Source organism: Pinus tabuliformis, chromosome 5_2 (assembly GCF_031772625.1).
Source record: "Pinus tabuliformis cultivar Carrire ecotype Pingquan chromosome 5_2, CPIR1, whole genome shotgun sequence".
NCBI lineage: Eukaryota > Viridiplantae > Streptophyta > Pinopsida > Pinales > Pinaceae > Pinus > Pinus tabuliformis.
This window is the reverse complement of record NC_142306.1, coordinates 577,163,061-577,188,166: the sequence shown is the minus strand read 5'-3', so window position 1 is coordinate 577,188,166 and position 25,106 is coordinate 577,163,061. Positions and strand designations below refer to the sequence as shown.

At 38.0% G+C, this 25,106-nt stretch overlaps 1 pseudogene; it reads left to right on the top strand.

Annotated features, from left to right (window-relative positions):
- The first annotated feature begins 17,321 nt into the window (after positions 1-17,321).
- LOC149160293 (serine/threonine-protein phosphatase PP2A-2 catalytic subunit pseudogene) overlaps positions 17,322-25,106 on the top strand; it is a 66,116-nt pseudogene continuing 58,331 nt past the window's right edge.

Sequence of the window (25,106 nt, the reverse complement as noted above, 5' to 3'; positions counted from 1 at the left end):
ATGGTTTTATAGGTTTTGTTTGATATCTTGATTTATTCTAAAAATAAAAGAAATACCTACATGCTAGGATTGATTTTTGGGTATATAAATTTTTTGAAAGGGTCCCCATTTATTAAAGTAATATTTTACTACTAACATTAATAAATGGGGGGGTTGTTGACATGCATAAAAAATTGCTAGAGAATATATGCAAGATATGGAGGTGCCATTGATTGGAACAACAAAGTTGTAGGCTTGAACTTTATTGCAAAATGAACAAATTGTGAAGTTTCTAAAATTCTTAGTTCTGTTAACTGATAAAGGTTTAAATTTCTAAATAATGATGTGACTACTTTATTGAGGATAAATTTATGAGTTGGGAAGTGACAAATATGATTTCATATACCAACGTATTATGATAGTTGATTCGTAAAGGATGTGGGTGAATGTTGGGAAAGAAATGGATAATCATGGGGCATAATATTATTTTAAAGAAATAATGATAGGAATACATCACATGATGACATGTAGCCATAAAACAATCTTATGGTTATTGAGTGGGACCATATATTAATGTGGTAGAGCTCATAATAGGTTAGACTAAGTGGATATGTGGAATACATTTGGTAGGTGTGGAAACAATTGGGGTATTTTTAAGGGTGAAATTTCAACCACTAGTTATTTTTTGGCCATTTTGATGAAAATAATATTCACCAAACGGTTCATAATTTACCTATTATTTACATAAACATGATTAAATTGATAATATTTTCCAAAAAACTAGGTTTAATACTAAACTATATGTTTTTTGTTAAATATTCACGTACATAACTATATATATGGTTTTCAAACCAAAATATTTTCCTAGAATGGTATACATTGGTATAATATTTGAATCCCTAAAAAATACCTTAGAACTTGTGCTTGAAGCACAAAACTAGTATTAAATAGATGGTAAGTGATATTGTAGAGCCTTGATGTATGGTTTTGGAAATCAAACTTGAAACTTCATGATGGCTTGGAAGGCCCCATGTGGTTAGGAACTAAGCAATTGGTAGAGATTGAGATGGTGGTTTCAGAAACTATGGAAAAGCCTTTGTAATTACCAAGGAAGCAACATACATCCCTAGTGGATTTTGAATTGCAAAGGGCATGGGTCATTTAAGTGAATTAACTTTGGTCTCCACAAATGGGTTTGGGCTATTTACCTTGATCACTATATCGAGATTATGGGGGAAAAGGTTAAAGGGAAGAGGAGGTACCTCATGATTCCACAAGCCTATGAATGTGTGTCATTTGGAAGCATCCATGTAAATTATTGTTGGGTCACTAAGATGTCTTTTTACAGGAAATCGTAATCCCTACATTAGTTGTCAACCCGAGGTAAGTCTTTCTATATCAAGAGTGCCAACATAGTATGTGCCGTGAAGCTAGAGGTTATCTAACGATGAATCATTGCAATCATTAAAGGCTAATTCTTCAATTCAATTCACACAAATATGCAAAGAACTATCTATGAAATAAATACTCACAACACATTATGTAATTTTGTGCAACTTATTCCGAAACCAATTGGAACTGAATGCAAATGAGAATTACACTGAGAATCATTCAAATAAGCTTGAGACTAATCACACTTAGTGTTATAGACATTTTTGGGCATTGCAACCCCAATCATAAATGTCCATAAACCAAGGGCTCTTAAGTCCCTAAAAGTGTTGTTCCAACCTCTAAAAGAACAAGGTCAACTGATTACATCTTCTCCCAGAAGTTCTCCATGAAAAACTACTCAGAACTGGTCAAAACTGGACCATCTCACCTGCTCCATGGTCAAAGTGCGCTGCATCCCACCTAAATACACACGGGAGGTGCGATGCATACTAAAATTCCCTTCTATGGGGTGCGATGGGAGAGAGTGGACAAATGGCAGGGTCAATCTGCAAGGTGGAGGATCATGGAATCTTCCAGAAACTTCCCCTGTGACACTTGCCTCTCTGCATTCGCTCAGGGATGAGTAAGAGATCATCAATCTCCAAGTGGAATCAAGAACTATCAGAGAGAGGACACTAATCAATTTCAAGAGATGACTCACCCCCCTTGCAAACATCTTTATATGGATCCCTCATCTCAGAGATCCAGAGGCTGGAATTTTGTATCTTGTAAGGAAGTGCTGCTGGTTTCTTGGTGCAACAACATAGTGTTCAGTGATCTAAACTTTTCATGAGGTGAAGAAGGGCTTTCTTGCTGAGAGGATGATGCTAGGTCAGAACAATTGGTTGTAATCCTCTTTTCTATTCTTGATTATTAATAAAGCTATTCAAGTTTTCCTCCACATTCTTGTATGATTGATGATATATGCATTTGTGTGGTCAATATATATCTGGTCCTATATTGTTTATGATAATAGATCTATGTTCTTGGATAGTGTTATGCTGCTTTGATTCTACAGGTGCTCTTTGTAGCTGGGTAGACGAGGAAACGAGTGGCAAAGATCTATTAGAAGGGAGAGGAATCAAGCAAGGAACCAAGCGCAAGATAGAGGTTGGTCTCCTTTATTCCCCTCTTATCTATTTCTCATAAAGGAAAACGAAAGTGGTTTTAGTTTGTTTGTTTCTAAGGTAGTTACGAGCCTTAGTGGGACTAGCAGCTCTGCATAGACACTAGATTTCCCGATAACAAAATGGCGACTCCACTGGGGAGTGAATAGATTGTTTGTTTATCTACATTTGTTTACTTTATAAACTTACAGATCGATCCTGAAGTCAAGCCAGCTAGCTTTCGAACTGCATTTTCTATGCAAGTGCAAAGTAGATCAATGCTGCTTCAGTCTATCTCCGGGTTTTGTTTATGAACTGAACAATCGATTTACAAGCTCTCTAATTGCCCTTGTGGTGGCTCTAGTAACCTCCTTAGATATACCCCTGTGATTTATTTACTGATTACCACTTGCTTGGCCTAAATCCCTGAATTGAGCTGCAAACTGTGACCCGGAACCCAGTTGAAGTCTCGTCCCTGAACCATCACACTGTCTCTTCTTTGGATTATGGATGCATCACACTTCCCAAGTGTAGTAGGTGCACTGCATCTCATTTTCCCTGTGTTACAGGTGTGCTGATCAGACAATGCCTCTTCTGCCCTTAGATTTTGGTTTTTGTGTTCACTCTTCTCAGCTTTATTCAGGAGTTTTGCTGTCTATAGTCAGTATAGCTCTATTGAAACCCCCTTCCTTACCATTATTTCACCTCCATTGTGCAAAGAACTGTATATGTTTTTATGTATTGTGATCCATTTTCAGTTCTCTTTTACAAAGAAGTAGCGTAATTGAACTGTCGTTTCTTGATTTGAAAGTGTCACAAGTGTCATTTTCAGTCATAGAAGAGAATCTGATTGTTCTTGATAGTCGATTACACTGTTACTCTTGTATTTGATTTGAATTAGTAGTTTTTCAAGTGTCGAAAGCAAGTTTTCAATTCCAAATTGCAAAGTGTCGTCATTGCCTTCATTTTGTTTTGAAAAGAAACTTGTTAGTAATGTCACTTTGAAAAATAATTCAGATTTGCGCTTAGCTTTCTTTTTATCATTCACACTTTAAGAAGGCTGAAAACAAATACATGCATGTGCATTTGCATTTAGACTGTTTGTTGGATTGATTTAGGACAGTGCATATAGTGTGTGCTCTCTGCTCTATGTTGAAAGAATATCATCTCTCTTTCCTTAGTAGCTAGGATTTTCATTGCAAAAAGAAGATTAAACGATTGTTTATCATCTTAGATTGAATTTTAGGAATTGTACATCTACATCACGCGGTGAACCTGAAAGGAAAATTTCTTAAGTAAGATCAACTATAAAATAAATTTAATGAATCTAAAAACGCTTTGGAACCTAACGCACAACATTTAGAAGTCTAGGCTAGAGATGTATTGCGGCGTCGTAAAGCCTGGTAAATGTTGTTTTCATTGATGGTTGGGTGATTCCTCCACTTTAAGATGATAAGTGCCAGTACGGACTTGTGCTCCCACATACCATCGAGTATATATTGGGAGACCACAATAGGCTTTATCCTTTATCCATAGGAAGTCGTGTCTGCCACCCTATCGATCGCAATGCACTGAACACAGCATTCAGGAAGATTGATTGTCGTACCATAAAAAGTATTCTGCAGTTTTGCGATTGGTTTGGTAATCCCTCTCTCTAGATTTCCGGAGCAGTCTCTTTCATTCCTTTTCAGACTCCTTAAAGGAAAAGGTCCATTTGAGCACTTGTCACTTCAGGCTCATTAAAAATCGAAGGCAACTAGAGTCATCTTTTGTTTTTTCTCGACTCTTAAAAATTGAAAAAGCAAGTTGTGTCAAAGCATATAAAATTTATTTTAATTGGAATAAATATCACCTTTCCTATGTTGGTCTTAGGTTGAGAAAAATGGAGTCAACCAACCAAGGAGTTCCCCTTGGGGGAAGTCCTAGTCCTTTCTCCTCTTGGGGAGATGTTGGTGTACCCCATATGGCCACATTGTCGCTTCCAGGATTGACAATCAGCTTGCCCGTATGGCTCTTCTCAACCTCTGTCATTCAGAACACCGTGATTCCTGAACAATCAGGTCAGCAACTAAACGATACCAAAGTTACCCCCAACCTTCTACTTCGTCCAATTCTTCCTCTCCTTCTTCCTCTTCACTTGATGAAGCTGGTAAAGCCAAAAATCAAGTAATCGAGAAGAAGAAGGAGAAGAAGAAGAAAGAGAAGAAGAAGAAGGAGCCAAAAGCGAAAAGGGGCAACCAGGCATCGTCTAACGAAAATCCACACACTGCACCGTCCAGGCCTAAATCGCCATGCGTCATTTGCAAAGGGGACCACTATCATCGAGATTGTCCTTGCATCCTTCGGATCTTAAGGAACTGGTCTCCTCATTTGCAGAATCCGGTGTCATCAACCTCTGATGATCATGTTGAAAATACACCGTCTACTAGTGAAAGTGAAGCTCCTGGACAAAAAGGAAAATGTAAATTTCCTTGTAAACTGTGTGAAGGCGATCACGCCATCCACCATTTTCCCTTCTTAGACGAGGCTAAAAGAGTTATGGACGACCGTCCGATTTCAGCGTTACGACTTCCTCCTAGATATAAGAAACTCTTGCCGAGTCCGTCACTAGTTGAAAATCCGGCTGACACACCATTATGGTCGGTCGAAGCGTCTATCATTGAAGATAAACCATCTAAATCCACACCAGACGAAAGTCAAAAGGTCGAGGCACTAGTTGACCTGGTCTTGCCTTCAGAGGATCCACCTTCAAATGATACAGTCACCGGGGAGAACAAGAACGACACCATCCAAATTCTCTTCGTAAGCACAGACTTCGATGAACATGGGGGCAGTCTACCCATTCCTTTAGCAGGAAGGAAGTTCGTCAGAGTCATATCCGACCGTCTATTTAGTCCCACCTCCAAGCAACCTAGTTGTTTCCTTCGATTGGAATCTACTAGGCAGACCCCGCTTACCGGCTAGTGTACCATTTCGAATCATTGCTCAAATATACAGAATGGTCATGGCCGGTACCCTCATAGATGAAGGGGCTTCTGTGAGTATCCTTTCCTCCTACTTGGAAAGCGCTTGGTTCGCCACCGCTTTTGCCTGAAATGAGAAATCTAACAGGCTTTGACAAAGGAACCAGTCGACCGTTAGGGATCCTTCCCAATGTGCTGATAACATTGAGAAGGAAAACCGTTCACATGAACATAATGGTAGTCCAAGGACCCCTGGATTATAATCTACTCCTTGGACGTGACTATATTTATTGCATGGGAGCCATTGTCTCCTCACTCTTTAGAGTAATGTGTTTTCTGCATGAAGGAAGAGTGGTCAAGCTCGTAGACCAGCTTTCATTCCCCGGTTCACACATAGCAAATAGTCATATACCATCCCTAAATGGTCTTTTCACGCAAGGAATGTCTCATCAATCCCCAGTCCGTCCTCCTAGTGAGCGTGAGTGATTCAGAGGATATGACTGAAACCTAGGGGGCATGCACCCTGGCCTGTTTCGACAGGAAAACCTTGGGTATAGGGTAGGTTTCTGTGAAGGATATATGACTGGTTGACACACCCATCTATTTAGGAAAATGGGGTTAAACCAGAATAAGATACCTCTTTTAAAAGGTAGGCCTTTCCTGATAAAACAAATGTTTTGTCTGAAAATTGAGGGGTAACCTGGAAACTCTACTTCGCTATACCTGGGGGCATGCAAACCTTTTAGCATGCAAGCGAAGAGCGACCATTTATTTTTTAAATTTGTAGGTCCTCTAACCCTTTAAACTCGTAGGATTGGTCGTTTCCTAACTTGCATAAAGAAAGGATGCGGGGAAAAGCTTTGAAAACTTGCCATTCTTAAATGAGACATCCTTATTATACGACTGGACCGAGCAGTTTTAACGCGGAATTCAAGCTCGTTAAAAAATAAACATAAGAAATGAGCAAACGTTCCCCCAGAATTTAAGCTCATTAAAAAATGAACCAATTTTCGGTAAATAACCATAGTGAATGTATTATCATCAACCTTTGAAGCCTTGGTCGTGTTCTCATCATCACCTCCACTCTGTATTGGCCGATCATTCACCTTCATTTGATTGTTTACCTTTTTTGAGGAACAGCTGTGAAGAGTGAACCTGTTAGCCATCCTTGTGACACTGCCGTGATTGGAAAATTCCAAACCTTACCTGGAATCAGCTGCTACCCGAATTTATCACTCGTTCCTCAGAAAATGAGTCTCCTTTAAGCTCTTTTCAACTGACTCGTAAAATGTGAAAAGATTGTCGAGCAATTGGCCTCTCCAGCTCGTTAAAGGGATCGGAAGTGCTATCCCTCCTTTAGATTTTAATCTTTTTGGACTTGAGGGATTATTACAAAAAAAGATCGAGCGCTTTTTTTGTTTGGCTCGTTAAAAGTACCGAAAATTCATCCCTTTTGTATTGTTTTATACTTTTTCAGACTCAAGGGATTATATGACGAAAAAGGATTATTGGAGTTTTCTTTACGTCCCTTTTTTAGACTCTCTAAAATTGAAAAGGACCGAGTTATCCTTTTCATTAAACTCGTTAAAACTGAATAGCGACAAACTTGTACATACAGACAAGAACGAGTTTCACTATCGCTAGGCTCGTTAAAACATAGCGATGGGTTTGCTCGAAGGGAAAATTATAGAACAAGCATATGTTATCCTCCTCAAGCTTGACAAAAATAAAGAGGTATTGGTCAGCAATGACTGGGGAAAAATTGGGAAGAAAACTTGAAGAAAATTTATTGGTAGCAAGTCGCTCTTGAACATGACACTTTCACTCCGCATCCGAGTCGGGTTGGGTTGTTCCATTCGCTGGTCATATCACCATGGGTCCATCACGCCATCCATATTTGGGGTTAACGCTACCAATCCATCATGTCAGTGTCGCTGATATGTTCAAGAGAAGTCGCTCAGAGAATTCACCTGTGTCTCATCCACTGCAATACATTTACACTCCATTCTTTCATGATCGCCACCCTGAACCTTATATCACCAGATCGTTTTCACCTCCATTAAAATCATTTGCTCCGTTCTGTGTCATTGATGTGGGATTCACTAAGGCCCTCCTATGACGGATCTCTTCTTGTCGACATCAGCTCATTATCCAAGAAGTCGATCTAGGAACAACCCTTTCAGTACTTTGAAGCTTGCATGCCTCAATGGCAAGTTTCTCACTTCCAGTGACAGGTTTACATCAATGGCCTTCGACCGAAAGATTTTGCGTGGTTTTCGACGCCAAGACCCTTATTTACACCACGTGAATTGTACTGTTGTACCTTGAGTGTCATCATCATTATCGGTGATTCCTCTCGCGCCTGTTAACAACTTACATCATTGGCTGGTAATCAGGCGATGTCTTTCCATGTTCGACTCCAGAACATCTTTCACATGGATCAACTTGTACTTTGAGTGAAGATCGAACAAGATTGAAGACCCCGGATCTAGTTTCATCCATCCGGGCTGCGATATATATTTAGGAAAATAAAGACATCAAATGTACATCATTACTGCACAGATAATCATCCAATCCAAGGGATGATGGCTCTACAGGATCATCAGTCTACACTCAGACGATTGTCTGTCTTATGTACATGAAAATGAATTTCTAAAGCTGAGCATGGGAATGCCCGCCTCAGCTAGATCATGAAAATATTATGAAGATAATGTATTGTATTGTATCTTATTACAGGTCGCCTTCCAGCTTGAAAAAACTTCAGATCCTCATGATAAAGCATTTCACTCGACATCAACAGATTAATGACCTCATGCTTTAGGGGGCAACTGTTATAGACATTTTTGGGCACTGCAACCCCAATCATAAATGTCCATAAACCAAGGGCTCTTAAGTCCCTAAAAGTGTTGTTCCAACCTCTAAAAGAACAAGGTCAACTGATTACATCTTCTCCCAGAAGTTCTCCATGAAAAACTACTCAGAATTGGTCAAAACTGGACCATCTCACCTGCTCCATGGTCAAAGTGCGCTGCATCCCACCTAAATACACATGAGAGGTGTGATGCATATTTAAAAGCCCTTCTATGGGGTGCGATGGGTGAGAGTGGACAAATGGCAGGGTCAATCTGCAAGGTGAAGGATCATGGAATCTTCCAGAAACTTCTCTTGTGACACTTGCCTCTCTGCATTCGCCCAGGGATGAGTAAGAGATCATCAATCTCCAAGTGGAATCAAGAACTATCAGAGAGAGGACACTAATCAAATCTCAAAAGCTGACTCACCCCCCTTGCAAACATCTATATATGGATCCCTCATCCCAGAGATCCAGAGGCTGGAATTTTGTATCTTGTAAGGAAGTGTTGCTGGTTTCTTGGTGCATCAACATAGTGTTGGGTGATCTAAGCTTTTCATGAGGTGAAGAAGGGCTTTCTTGCTGATAGGATGATGCTGGGTCAGAACAATTGGTTGTAATCCTCTTTGCTATTCTTGATTATTAATAAAGCTATTCAAGTTTTCCTCCACATTCTTGTATGATTGATGATATATGCATTTGTGTGGTCAATATATATCTGGTCCTATATTGTTTATGATAATAGATCTATGTTGTTGGATAGTGTTATGCTGCTTTGATTCTACAGGTGCTCTTGTAGCTGGGTAGACGAGGAAACGAGTGGCAAATATCTATCAGAAGGGAGAGGAATCAAGCAAGGAACCAAGTGCAAGATAGAGGTTGGTCTCCTTTATTCCCCTCTTATCTATTTCTCATAAAAGAAAACGAAAGTGGTTTTAGTTTGTTTGTTTCTAAGGTAGCTGCCAGCCTTAGTGGGACTGGCAGCTCTGCATAGACACTAGATTTCCCGATAACACTTAGTCAAGTAAAGCAACTACGATTATCGAGTAACACTACAAATCTATAACAACCTAAATCAATCTGCATTATTCAATTGAACATCAATAATAAATGAACATCAATCAACAATTGGTAATTGAACAACAATCGGTAAGTGAACAACAATCAACAATCAGTAAGTGAACAACAACAACGATAAAGGATTCCTAAATGGTAAACATTCTATGTTGCAATTCGTAGAAGTTAATCAATCTTGTCTCTCAAGATCTATGATAACATCTATTAAAAAGAACAACAATCAAACATGCATTCACTCTTTCTAATCAGGGCGCTACTTAAGTATATCTCACAGCTTGAATATAAATCTAATTGAGCAACAGTATAAATCAATGTCACAAATCTTCAAGATAAATGAAATAATGAAACATTAAATCAATTGCAAAGACTGAATATAAAACTATAACACGAAGGAGCAGTGTAACTTCTTGTGACTGGGCCCAAAGTCGCCAGAAGCCTCTACTTAATAAAAACTCAGAATACAAAGGTTTATCAAATGCAACTTCTTTCATTAACTTCAAAGTAAAAACTGATAGAGTCACTGAATTAACAATGTTTTGCTCCAAAAATAATAATTACAAATTAAAAGTCTGAACTCCTATCTAGCTGCCTTTCGGCCCTATATAACATAAAGAGAAACTTCGATAGAAGTGAATCCTCAGGATCGGGAGATCCTGAGGATTTCACAATATAAAATCTAATCATATGATAAAACAAGAGTATTCAAACTGATCTTCAGCTTCCTTTTCTGCCCCAGATGTCGTGGCTTTTCCCCTTTATGGCCTCGTATTGTCTTGCCAACTGAACAGCTTGTGCCCAATCGCATCTCTGCATACAAAGATAGCAAAGAATCATTTTTTCATACTAAATTTTCCTATTCTATCACCAAATAGTTTCTTCCAATTTTAGCTGATAGTTTCCTCATTTTAATCTATAAACGGAGATAATCTTATAAGGATGAATGATAAATGAAGCATTTAATGAAGAGAAATCATACCTTTTTCCTGTCCCAACATACTCCCCAGCTTACCTTGTTTCACGTCCTCGTGCAAGAGTATAGTTCAGATGCAACTGCGTGAGGGAATAAGCAGGGTATACTTCCTCCCTGTAATTCCTAAAACCATTCTTTTGCTTGAGGACAACGAAAGCCTGGGTTACCTCATGATATTTTAAGTTATAATCACTACGGTATTGATCATGAGGGTACCATATTACTGGGGTTCTATAGCGGCATCCTATCCAATCTGGTCCCATTGTTTAAATCATGTTGCTATATTTATAAAAATGGGAAGAGGAAACTTGGAATTTATGGTATCCGAACAACACTCGGCCCCTCACAGTGTTATTGGAAGCTTCCCATATTTGCCTTGATGCAGCCAAGGCTTCTTCTTTAATATCCTGGAAGTATTCGTTTCTAGCCTGAATGATATCAGTATGGATTGGCCCCAATTTTCCTACGACACCATCTTTTTTCATAAACTGCTTATGCTGGATAGATAGGGCTAGTGGCTGTGTAGGTTCTCCTCTGACCCATAGTTCAATGCCATACTCATGCATTTTGAATGTGTTGTAAGCCTTGGCCCATTTTAGTTGATTAGTAGCAAAGGAGAGGAACTCCTAAAATTGAATGTCCCCTATAAAAGGGGTAGGGTGGCTATCCGTATCATCCTCTAAAAAAAAATTATGCATATAGAGCTCACAAAGGAGGCGTTGAACCTTCTCATCGTGTTCTTTGAAACATTTAATAAAATTAGGAGTGGTTTTAATTTCTGCCAGTTTACTAGCCTTAATGGCCTTAACTTTTAACAGGAGATATCTCTCCATAAGAAATAAAGCATAATTGGTGGCAGGAGCTCGACAAGATAGAGTGTCTGAATAGAGAGAACAAACAGTCTCCATTTGTTCTCTGGATTTCTGCAATTGACCCTCTAAATTTTAAACCTTCTTTTGCTCAGCCTTGTATTGAGAAAAAATCTTGTCTTCCATCTTGGTAAGTGCCTCAAACTTCTTCTTTAGCCCTTGGTGTTCATGAAAAGGGACCACCTTTTCCTTGTGTTGAGCTAGTTCTTGGTGAACTGTTAAAAGCTCATTCTTTAATTTTCTAATAACGACTTCTCTAACCAAGGGGGTGTAAAGGGGTGTTTCATCTGTTTGGACCTCTGCATCTTGGGTCTCCTCAGGGTCAGTCTACATAGCAGCTTCAGCTACTTCCGGAATTACAACTTGAACATTTTCTTCAATATCAGTTTGGACAACAATGTCCATAGTGGGGTAGGTCGTTTGAGTTCCCTGTGAAAAGATATAAGGCTCCTCAGTTTGTATGGCAGTATCTTCTCTGATAGTTGGCTCAGTCTGGGTTTCTTTTGTGAAACCCTCAAGAAACTCTGTCTGAGTCTTAGCATCCTTTGCAGAACATTTTTCTTTTTGTGTCCCTACATTTTCCATTTCTGCTTTCAATTTCCTTTTTCTGGTTGCTTCTTTTAGCTAATATTTCAACTGCCTGATTACCTGCTTCTATTTTTTGTATTTTCTGAGCACCTTTTTAAGCTTAGCTTTGTAGGGCTCTTTTACTCTAGGGCTTCCATCTAGGGCTGCGTTACTTTCTGCTACTTGTATAGGCTACACTATGTCATCATTAGGAATGTTCCCAATTGGAACTATGTTTTTTGGTGGAATTTCTCCTTAAAACTCATAAATATTATTCATTTCGTGTTCAGGAGATTCTAATGCAATGGTATCTCCTGAACAGTAATCATTCTCATGGTCTTCTTCTTGGTAGGCCTCATCCACAAGGGACTTTGAAAAGGGAATATCACTTGGTTGATTGGCATCCCTCAAGTTTTCACCTTCAGGGTTTCTTTATGCTGGGGGGTCCATTAGATTGGTGCCTATGGCTTGAGTTTCCTTTATGCTGGCCATTTCTTCATGTTCCTTTGCTTCGAGGGGTGTTTCCATATCAAGATTTGACTCTTTTTGTTCCTCCATGGCATTAGTGCATGGTTGGGTTTGTTCATGACCAGAATTGTTAGCAGGGACCGACCGATCAGGGGTATAGTTCTATTGTTCAGTGTTCCCTGGTTGTTCTCTGCCTTCGGTAAACACTTTCATGCTTCCCAAAACCCTTGCCACTTCCTCCTCATATTCTTGCAAAGGAGGGTCTTGAGGACTAAGAGGAGGTGTGCAAGATGATCTGGCTTCTTCTGCTTGGATTGGAATGCGCTGCTGGGCTTTTACTCTCACCAAGCGTTTATGCTTAGCTGATTCTAGGGGTGTAGTGGGGCTCTTTAGTTTTAATATTTTCTTTGGGCTTGGGGTTTTTGGTGCTTGCTGGTCTATTTCCTCATTTTCTGGGGGTGGAGCCATGGTAGGATTTATGATACTATCCCATGTTAGTTGTTGCTGTGCCAATCTATTTGTGATGATTAACTTAATTAACCCATGATGGCTGACTACACTATGTGGGTCCTTGGTTGTCCTTACCCGTTGGGCAACATCATGTAACAGGGAATTTAGATAAAATGGTAAATTAACTGAAATTCTTTTCTTTAAAATGGTTATGATTTTTAGTTGTTGAGGCTTTACCACGTCATGCCAACCATCCCAGGTGATACATCTTTGGATGATGACCGCCAACTCTTGCCATAGTTGCTGCAACGCCAAAGGATGAATTCCTTTCCCTGTTCTTACCAGTCACTCGCCTAAGTCCTGGAATGCTTCAATTGCGATGTATAAAAGGATGTGTTTGTCTCCCCATTTCGCCCCTTCTTCCAAAAGTCGAGTGACTTCAGCCAAGACTTCTTCTGAAACCACCATGCTTATGCCTTTGACCACTGTACTACCATTCTGTAGATTTTGCAGAAATTCTAGCATTAGCTCTTCATGGAATTCATGCAGTCTGTTTAAATACTACAACCAGCCAACGCGTTCAAGGATTTCGTGGGCTTGATCTAACACCATCAGTAATGGAGGCTCACTCCTAATTTCTCTTCCACCCATAGCTGATGCAATTGAGTCTTGTTCTTCTGTATACAACTGTGTTTTTCCCCTATAATGCAACACAATAGCAATGTATATCATAGCAACTATAAAGGAAATGACACTACTTAGATAATTATTATCGTTATAGTTTAGTCGTTCATCCTATCAACCATACTTAACGCAAAATCTATGTTCGCATGCCTGCCGTAATGGTTTCCATTCTTTGACCAATCAGAATTGTCTGCTAATTATTACACATTCCTGTACATTGTGAAATTCATACTCCGGAGGTAATTCGAATGATTGTCACAAAGTTATCCATAACTGGAATATGTGTTATCCATACGTAGGCCATCCCCTCCTCTGATGAGAAAGGGGCATCCACGTCCTTTCAACACATGGAAAATAGGCAAATAAACCAATGCAAAATAAATACCGTCAACCAATCTAAAAATCACAACACGCAAATCAGTAAAGCATTTAAGCGATATCCATCATCAGACGTGAATTGGCCAAATCAAAATAAAAACAGAAATATTAAGTCATTATGTCAAAGATTTGACTGTGAGCAGAATTAATCACATCATCATAATCGACAGTTTATGTTTAATGACTGTCATTTAATGCTCGAACGTATGGAATATGATAAATATAGATTAAAATCATCATGCTATGTGGCTTGTAAAAGTGCTACCAAATGGAAATTTTCATTAGAAATAAAGTCATAGGTGATAAGAGGTAGATGTCATATGGCAATATAAGATAATACTTCAATACCACAGCAGAGCCACTGCTGCCAGCAAGCATTCATAGCCTCAACAGGGTTGCTTTTTAACCCTCCCAAATGATCCAGAGTACTTTATATAGTTTAATTTTTCTTTATTTTGTCACAAAGAGACCACTATGTTGGCATGGTGACTAGATAACTATAGTGCCACTCACCAGGGCGTAACAAAGATGATCAAGCTGGCTCATGATGAGACCCCATGTTCTTCTTTCAAATTAATTATCAATAAGGTCATTACCTTGGTTTGGTAGCCAAATTTGAATGTCACCTATTACATTCTTATGATCATGGTAGGTTGGTTCGTGATGAGACCCCATATCCTTTTGGACAATGTTTTAAGCATTTTTCTATTTTATTTTTCTTTTGAAAAATTTCTTGTAGAAAAAGGGAGGCTCATTTGCTCCTTAAGAGTCAGGGATGGTGTAAGAAGTAAGAAAATGCCAATGGAAGTATTATACTCTTATTCCCTTAACAATATATCAATGAGTTTTATCCATTGGGAAGTATAAACACAAGCCAACATGGATTAAAGGTAATGAATCATTTCATGATGTGTCCAAAAGAAAAGATGTTCAGACAACCATTATAAAGATACATCGTATTAGTTTGATAAATAAAGATATTAACCAACAAAAGGGTTTTAGAAGTCATAATGACATTGTTATTACCATTTTTCTTTAGAAGAGGCACAAATGCAAATGGTGCTTATTTGAAATACAAATGAAGAAGGAAATGGCATAATGATCAAGAGAAAAATCAGAAAAATTTACAATTTAGCTCTTAAAAGGTGCAGTTCAATCGAAAAAATCAAAATAAAAAAAATAAAAAAAAAATACAAGGTGTTGTTCAATTGGTTGAACGACAATCGTTCAATAGTTTGAACAATAAAAACAAATAAGGAAAAATGTGTTGTTTAATCAATTGAAGGACAAGCATTCAATAGTTTGAATAGCGAAAAAAATTAAGAAAGAATGTGATGTTCAATCAATTGAATGAAAATCATTCAATAGTTTGAACAGCAAAAACAAATAAGAAAAAAATAGTGTTGTTCAATTAAGTGAACGACAATTGTTCAATAATTTGAACAATGAAAATCAATGAATGGAAAATGTGTTGTTCAATGAATTGAACGCCAAACGTTCATTTGTTTGAACAGTGTAAGAAAAAGGAACATGCGCTATTCAATCAATTGAACGGCAAACGTTCGATTGCTTGAACAATGAGAACGTAAAGGAAAATGTGTTGTTCAATCAATTGAACGGCAATCGTTCAATTGTTTGAACAGTGAAAAATGAAAAGAAAAATGTGTTCCATCAATGAACATTAAAGATTCAATTGTTTGAATAATGAAAAAGACAAAGAAAAATGTGTTGTTCAATCAATTGAACAACAAATGTTCAGTTGTTTGAATAGGGAAAAATGAAAAGAAAAATGTGTTGTTCAATCAATTGAATGACAAACGTTTAATTGTTTGAACAACGAAAACAACAAAGAAAAATGTGTTGTTCAATCAATTGAACAGCAAATGTTCAGTTGTTTGAACATTGAAAAACGAAAATAAAAATGTATTGTTCCATCAATTGAATGGAAAACGTTCAATTGTTTGAACATCGAAACCAACAAAGAAAAATGTGTTGTTCAATCAATTGAACAAAAAATGTTCAGTTGTTTGAACAACAAAAAACGAAAAGAAAAATGTGTTGTTCAATCAATTGAATGGAAAACATTCAATTGTTTGAACAACAAAAACAAGGAAAAATGTGATGCTCAATCAATTGAACATCAAATGTTCAGTTGTTTGAACAACAAAAAATGACAAAATAAAACTGTGTTGTTCAATCAATTGAACGGTCACAAATGTTCACTTGTTTGAACAACGAATTACAGAAGAGAAATAGATATGTTGTTCAATCAATTGAACGAGAGGCATTCAATTGTTTGAACAACGAAAACAAGGCAAAAAAATAAAAAAATAAAAAATCCATATTTACATGGTAATGCCTACAAAGGTATGTACATTATTTACAACTTTTCAAGGAATTTCAAATTTTAACGAAACATTTGCTGGGTTATCATTCCCTACAGCTAAAAGTTGAATGGAGGGGTCCTCGGGTACTTGCTCGCAGAAAAACTCCTTGGTAAGCGGTTGATGATAGAGGCGCACTCAATGCCCGTTTACCTTAAAGGAATGGCCGGATACGCCTATGGTAGTCAAGGTAAGAATACAATTATTATGTACTTCTAGAATCTCATAAGGGCTGAGCCATCTTGTTTGCAACTTGCCTGGGAAGTCCTGGAACCTGGAATCATACAGAAGTGCCCAATCCCCTTTTTGAAACGATTTCTTCTTGATAAGGTTGTCATGCCATTTTTCGCTTTGCTGTTGTATTATTGCAGTTCGTTGTAAAGAAAGAAATCGAGCTTCATCTAGTTCGTTAATCTGTTGAAGACTCTTGGTTTGAGCTTTTGTTAAATCCAGACCCACTTCCTGGGCCACCCTAGAGTCTTATTTTGAATTCGAATGGAAAAATTGGTTCTTTACGGAACACAAGATGGTAGGGAGAGTATCCAGTAGTATTCCTCCAAGTTGTATGATAGGCCCACAAGGTCTCTGGTAGTCTAGCAACCCAATCTCGCCAGTGCATTGAGTCTGTCTTGGTTAGAATTTCTTTTATAACCTTGTTGGTTCTTTTGACCTGCCCGTTCGCCTGTGGGTGATATGGAGAAGTGATCCTGTGCGTGATATGATGGTTTTTGAAAGTGGCAGTAATCTTGTTCCTTGTGAATTTCTTTCCCCCATCTGTGATCACTTCTCGCAGTAATCCATATCGTAAAAATGGCCGAAAAATTAAGCTAATCACTGCTTCCTCTGTGGCTCTTGGCAAATCTACTGTTTCCACCCATTTTGTCACATAATCCATGGCTACTAGTATGTAGGCCTTCTAATTGGAAGGCAGATGAAATGGACCTACGAAGTCTAATTCCCAACACTCAAAGGGTTCTATGAAAAATTGTGATTGTGGCTACAGAGGAATTTCATTAGATTGACCGGGCTGGCCCATCCTTTGGCAACTGTCGCAGGCCTAGGCATATTTTTTAGTATCCTTAAAAATAGTGGGCCAATAATAGCCCATTTGTAATACCTTATGTCCTCTCCTTCATTCTGCGAAATGTCCTCCACAGGGTTCGTCATGGCAAGCCTTCAGAATGTTATGGATCTCATCCTCGTGGATACATCTGCGTATACACATGTTAGCCCTTGTATGAAAAAGATATCCGCCTATCCAAAAGAACCAGGCGCTACGCTGAACAATCAATTTTCTTTCTTTTGTTGTTAAATGTTTAGGTAGCTTCCCCACTGCCAGATAATTTGCCACATCCATGTACCACAACGTCTTAACTACCACAACAAACAAGTGCTCATCTGGGAATTGGCCATCTACCGCCAATGGATCATTAACCTTTGGGATTCGAGATAGAAAATCAACGACGAGATTTTCCTTTCTTGGACGATCTTTAATAGTAATGTTGAACTCTTGCAAAAGAAATAACCATCGTGTTACTCGACCATTTGTGATTGGTTTATTAACTAGATATCTAATGGCAGAGTAATCAGTGTACACAAAGACTTGGTAGTCAGTTATATAATGTCTAAATTTGTTTATTGCATAAATTATTGCTAAGAATTCTTTTACTGTCACTGTGTAATTGAGTTCTGCAGGGGTGTGATTTTTGTTAATGTAATATATAGCATAAGGTTTCTTGTCCTCCTCCTGGTTGAGGACAATTCCTATGGCTACATCTGATGCGTTCGTGGAGATGTGGAAAGGCTCCTCCCAGTTTGGTCCACGTAATACTGGTGCTGTTGAGACTAGTTTCTTTAATCCTGCAAAAGCTATGTCACACTTGTCAGACCAACTGGAATCAACATTTCTAGTTAGAGCGTATAAGGATGCCACAATCTGTGAAAAATTATTGATAAATTTGTGATAATAACCTGCATATCCTAGGAAACTACCTACCTTTGTTTGGGTGTAGGGGGTAGGCAGTAAAAGAATTACCTACATTTTTGCTGGATCTACCTGTATTCCTGCTGCAAAGATGTAATGTCCTAGGATCACACCCTCAGTCATCATCATGTGACACTTGACATTGCTTAAACATGACCTGGTAGCGATGCATCATTCCAATATCTTTTCTAGTGTTTGTAATGCTTGATCAAAATCATCCCCATATGGAGTAAATTCATCCATATATACCTCCAGTACTTCATTTATTAGATCAACAAAGATTCTTAATATAGCTCTCTGAAATGTGGTTGGGGTGTTGCACAAGCCAAATGGTAATACCTTGTATGCAAATGTGCCCCAAGGACAGGTGAAGGTCGTTTTGTCTTGGTCTTCAGGGGAAACCTGAATTTGATTGTACCCACTGAAGCCATCTAGAAAGGAGAAGAACTGCTTCCCTACCAACGTATCGAGGACTTGATCAATGAATGGGAGGGGAAAGTGATATTTCTGTGTTGCTTGTTTAGCTCTCGATAATCTACACAAATACGCCACTTCCCGTTTTTCTTGGGGACGACCACCAATGGAGAGACCCATTTACTGTCTAAGATAGGATAAATAAAGTTTACATCCAATAGCTTATGCAATTCTTCTTTCACGATATTCTTGAGGTGAGGGTTCAACTTCCGTTGAGATTGCCAGATGGGTCGTGCATCCTTCTATGTATAAATGTGGTGTGTACATCGCTGTGGATCTATCATTTTCATATCAGGATAATCCCAGGCAAAAGCCCCTTTATTTTTTTGCAATACCTAGATAAGCTTTTCCTATTGTTCGTTATCGAGATCTGCATTGATATTTATAACTTTGCCTGGTTTGATCTCAATTGGTTTGCTGTTATGAACAACGGTTGTTTGAATATGTTGGTCGTTTGTATCCTTCAGGGGATCTTCCATGGCTTCGTTATCAACAATTGCTTTCAACATATGACATTGTACATTACTCACATTAGCTGGTTGATTTATAAACTTGTTGATAACGTCATCTTCAGTTTGATCTTTAAATTCTAGTGCTTCTGCTACTTTGAGTGGTGAACAGATGCTCTCTTCTAGGTACACTGGTGGCTTCTTACATATTTTTACAATGGGCAAACTTGGCCTAGCAGGAGGGTATAACACCAGATTTTTTATATCATATCCCTTTGTAATAGTCATGTTGCCTTCTCAGTAGCCAACATATGCATTAGCTATTTCCATCCAAGGTCGACCCAGAATCAAAGGATGCCCATCCAACCTACTCTTTGGGTTTATAACCAGGAAATCTACTGGATATTCCCATGACTCAACAGAAACTGTAATATCTTGTAAGGTCCCTTTTGGTCTTACCACCAACCGATTAAGAAGTTCTAATAAAGTGGTGGTTGGTTCTAAGGATGTAATACCAAGTGCTTGACAAGTTTCTGTCATTAATATGTTAATGGTAGCCCCTAGATCAACTAGTTTATTTGGAAAAGAGTGGCCATATATTTGAACTGTTACTATTGGGTTTCCAGGATCTTCATCTTTATTGGAGTTTCCTCTCCTAGGAGTAGATCGGATAAGGTTCCTACAACATGAATAGTGGGTGAGGTTTTTACCTTCCTCGCAGGCTTCTTTACACATAATTCTTTTATGGTTTTGACATAGATGGGGATATCTTGAATAACATGGAGGAGAGGAATCTTAATACAATTTTTTTTTAGTTCCCCTACAAGATTGAAATCAAGGTAGGTGATCGGTTTAAGTATCGCTAGCCTTTTAGGGAATGGAAGAGAAGTGACTATAAGTTTTTCAAGGTCATCATGTTGATCTGTTTCTTCCCCTTGCTTTGATTCAATATTATTTACAAGTGGTGGAGCATGTACAGGTGATGGAATATGTATAGGTGGAGTTACACTTTCAATTGAAGGCTGGTCCCTGTTTTCCTCAAGGGTAATGACACAATCTGACCTCAATCTGAGCTCATTACATTCTTTCTGCTCAATCTCATATTCTGGATTTTCAATAATATGTACCAACTGGACTGATCTGTTATTAGGATTCAGGTTTGGCTGAGCTGATAACTGTGGCCGCAAAAGAGGTTGAGAATTTTGTTGTAATATATAAGGAGCTGACAGTGCGGTTTGAGGCTGGGGACCTGTCCCCGTAGGTACATTAGATATCCCTAGAGGTCACCGCCAGTTTGTAGACTAATTTGATTTTGAGAGGTGGAGGCAGGCCATTGGGATTGATAGGGATTGCCTTGCCAAACACGAGCAAAAGGAGAATTTGGTCAGCCATTTCCTGGAAAAGATTGTGCTGGAAAGGATGTCATAGGGAATGGCAAGCTTTTCTAGTTTGGGTAGGGTTATTGGCCTTGCCAAGTTGCCCCAAGGTTTTTCTGTTGATTAAACTGCAAGGAAAGAAAGAATTGGGATGCGTCTTGTGACATACCTATAGGTTTAGCTTGCCATTGTCAACTCTGGTTCATGAAATATACTGGTTCTATTTCTTCCTTTACTTCTTTGAATATTACTTTCACCCTGGGTAATGATGGACATTGTTTAGTGTCGTGATCTTTAGTACAAATGGTGCACATCTGAACCATGTCTAACGGGCATTCCCATTGGCTATGCTTCTTTCGACAACGTGGGTAGAAGATGGCCAAATTTTGTTATGCTAAAGCTTGTTTTTGCTTAGCTTGTAGGACATCCAACTGTGTTTTAAGAGTGCCCAAGATATCCATCTTAAAATCTTCTAGGAGGTTTCCGATCTCCATCCATGTTACACCTCCACTATGTGGTTTGCTTCCTCTGCTCATTGGATCTCGGATAGCTTCTCTTGTACGTGTGCTTCCTCATGATCACTTGATACGCAAATGAATAATTTCATCATAATCTTCCTGAGAAATATTCCCTTTTCCCATTAAGTTTAGAGTTTCTACCCATTCCTCTTTCATTCCTTTAATCAATATAGCTCTTACGACTTCTTTTGGTAGGGTATTGTGTGGAGATCTCTGCAAATTATAATTAAATCATTCTACATGTTCTTCTACTATTTCATTATCTTTTTCAATCATCTTAAAAATCTCATCTTTCAGTTCCCTAATTTTACAAAAGTCCTGATATCTTTTAATGAATGAGGTTTTTATTTTGTCCCAAGAATTGATGGTTTGCCCACCTATACACACAAACCATCTTAAAGCTGCCCCTTTCAAAGTGGAAGGGAACAATTTCAGTTTTTGGGGGTTGGCGGTATAGTCATACCCTCTACAGAGGACATCAAACTCAAACAGGAAAGCATCAGGATCCTCTGTGATCATCCCATGGAATGTTGGGATGTTCTGCAGAGGAATAACCTTAATATTGGAATTGGCCACCTAGTCGACTATGGGGCACTCTAATGTCGAGGTTTGACCTTGGGGTGGCTGAGCTACCATTTGATCAAAGATATGCCAATAATATTCAGGGATTTCAAGGAGTTCTTCTGTAATAAACAGAGAGTTAGCAACCCGAGCTAGCTCTACAACATTCCCTAGGTCTGGAATATTAAGAGATCCTTGTTCAGATAGCTGTGGTTCTACTTTAGCAGCCCCACTAGTTTCTCCTTTTCCTTCTCGTAAGTTACAGGATTTTCCCTCTTGTAGAGGATCGGAGTGTAGGCTTATTGTAGCTTGAAAACTCTGTTTCGATCCTCCTACTTGGCTTTGAATCTTAGCATGAGCTGTAGATGGTGACTCTGCTACTTGAGGGATAACAATAGAACTTTTTCCAGGTATAGTTTGGAATCCTATTGATGCTTGAGACTCTGCTCTTCTTATGATTTCGTCTATAAAGGTCGTTCTCCCAAGGTTCACCGATCCTTTGGGATTTGTAGGTTTTGGTGGAGGATTCTGCTCTTTTTCTATCTTTTTATTTCTAGTCATTCATAAAACAAATTCCTATTTAACCTCTAAGATTTTGTTGTAAAGAAGGCAGGTAAGAAAAAACTTTACTTGCTAGGTATGGAGGTTCTTACCTTCTGTTTTTAAACCCAGTTCTCCTACAACAAAGAAATAAAATCAATCACTTTAAACACTCTTCCTGGCAACGACACCAAAATGTTAGGTCACTAAGATCTCTTTTTACAGGAAATCTTAATCCCTACATTAGTTGTCAACCTGAGGTAAGTCTTTCTATTTCAAGAGTGCCAACACAGTATGTGCAGTGAAGCTAGAGGTTATCTAATGATGAATCGTTGCAATCATTAAAGGCTAATTCTTCAATTCAATTCACACAACTCTGCAAAGAACTATCTATGAAAGAAATACTCACAACACACTATGTAATTTTGTGCAACTTATTCCGAAACTAATTGGAATTGAATCCAAATGAGAATTACACTGAGAATCATTCAAATAAGCTTGAGACTAATCACAGTTAGTCAAGTAAAGAAACTATGATTATCGAGTAACACTACCAATCTATAACAACCCAAATCAATCTGCATTATTCAATTGAACAACAATAATAAATGAACAACAATCAACAATCGGTAATAGAACAACAATCGGTAAGTGAACAACAATCAACAATCAGTAATTGAACAACAATTGGTAACTGAACAACAACAATGATAAATGATTCCTAAATGGTAAACATTCTATGTTGCAATCTGTAGAAGTTAATCACTCTTGTATCTCAATATCTATGATAACATCTATTCAAATGAACAATAATCAAACACACATTCACTAATTCTAATTAGGGCGTTACTTAAGTATATCTCACAGCTTGAATATAAATCTAATTGAGCAGCAGTATAAATCAATGTCACAAATCTTCAAGATAAAGGAAATAACTAAACATTAAATCAATTGCAAAAACTGAATATAAAACTATAACATAAATGAGCAGTGGAACTTCTTGTGACTGGGCCCAGAGTCGCCAGAAGCCTCTGCTTAATAAAAACTCAGAATACAGAGATGTATCAAACACAACCTTCTTTCATTAACTTCAAAGTAATAGCTGACAGAGTCACTGAATTAACAACATTTTTTCTCCAAAAAGAATAATTACAAATTAAAAGTCTGAACTCCTACCTCGCTGCCTTTCGGTCCGATATAACATAAAAGAGAAACTTGGATAGAAGCGAATCCTCAGGATCAGGAGATCTTGAGGATTTTGCAATATAAAATCTGATCATATGATAAAACAGAGTATTTGAACTGATCTTCCACTTCCTTGTCTTCCCCAGACGCTGTGGCTTTTCCCCTTTATGGCCTCATGTTGTCTTGCCAACTAAACAACTTTTGCCCAATCGCATCTTTGCATACAAAGATAGCAAAGAATCAGTTTTTCATACTAAATTTGCCTATTCTATCACCAAATAGTTTCTTCCAACTTTCACTGATAGTTTCCTCATTTCAATCTATAAACGGAGATAATCTTATAAGGATGAATGATAAATGAAGCTTTTAATGAAATAAATGATACCTTTTTCCTGTCCCAACAATGATAATATATCTATAATATATATATATATATATATATATATATATATATATATATATATAGATATATGAAACTAAAATGGAGAAAAACATAAATGGCCACAAAGACATGGATTAAATGTGCAACACTCATGACATGGCTATATTAGAAGTTTCCACTATGCACCACTGCAATTGAACCATGGTGCATCAATAAAAACAACATCTTAGAGGAAGAATTTTTTTGTATAAGCGCTGAACAAAAATAAATGCCAAGTTTGGAACCAAATCTTATTTTCATCATAACACAAGTCAATCAAATTTGATAAAGGTAAATTTTCATGAGTAAAAAAGGATAAAAAACAGTTGTGGGGGATAGATTGCAATTCAACTCCAAAATCTCAAAAATTGTAAAATATCAATATTTAGAGAGCGATAGCATAATTATTGTTTGTATATATGTGAAAAATTGTGCAAAAGACATTACATTAGGACACCTTTTGACAAATTTTGAAATTGTAAATGAAGGAAAGGTGACCCTAAATGGAAATTTTGGAATATATTTCCAAGTAGACATTTGATAATATCAATAACTTGGACATCCTTGTCTTAGTGATTTTTTTTGGATCCTTTCCATTTGAAAGATAAGAGTTTTTGCAAATTTTTTATGTCTTAGAAAAATGTGAAAAGTGCAAATTTTGTTGGAAATAATACTAAGAGAGGGGGGGGGGGGGGGTGAATCAATATTATCAGATCAATAAAACTTTTTTCAATTTCATACTCAAAAACATATACGCTACTTCAGTTAAGTGAACCCGCGTGTACACGCTGCTGTGTCTAAAGAAACTAGCGTATATTCAGAAATCTTATGATTCAGTTAGCTTATCTTCAGTAAATGCATCAGAACATTATTAACCATATTAACAGTAAACAGGTGCAGTATAACAGAACAGATCATCACAAAAAAGCCACACACATGAACACCAAGATATAAGGTGGAAACCCAATGTGGGTGAAAACCACCTGCTGCAAGTCGTCTCTATCTTTTTTTAATCAGAAACTTCAGTTTACAATCTTTTGTACTGGTGCAGCCTTATACCAGTACGCAGGCTACAACCTGTAGAAGGCTACAACCTTCTCTCGTTTTCCAGACTCTCCTGGAAGGGAGCTCCAACCCCCTGAGCTCTTGTACTAGCTAAGATACTAGTACGTAGGTGCTGGCCTACAATCTTCTTTCCTTCAGGTACCACTTTTCATCAATTTTCAAACTGGATACTCCTGAAGCACAACATTACAATCTGAAGACCACGATTCATTCACTTTTCATAACAAATCATTGAAGCACAAAACAACCAATACTAGCATCATCAATCTTTGAATCACTGAACCACTGAAACCCTGTCAACACCCAGTCACTAGAACACAGAGCAGACTACAAAACTCTGCAATAACAGTCAGGCC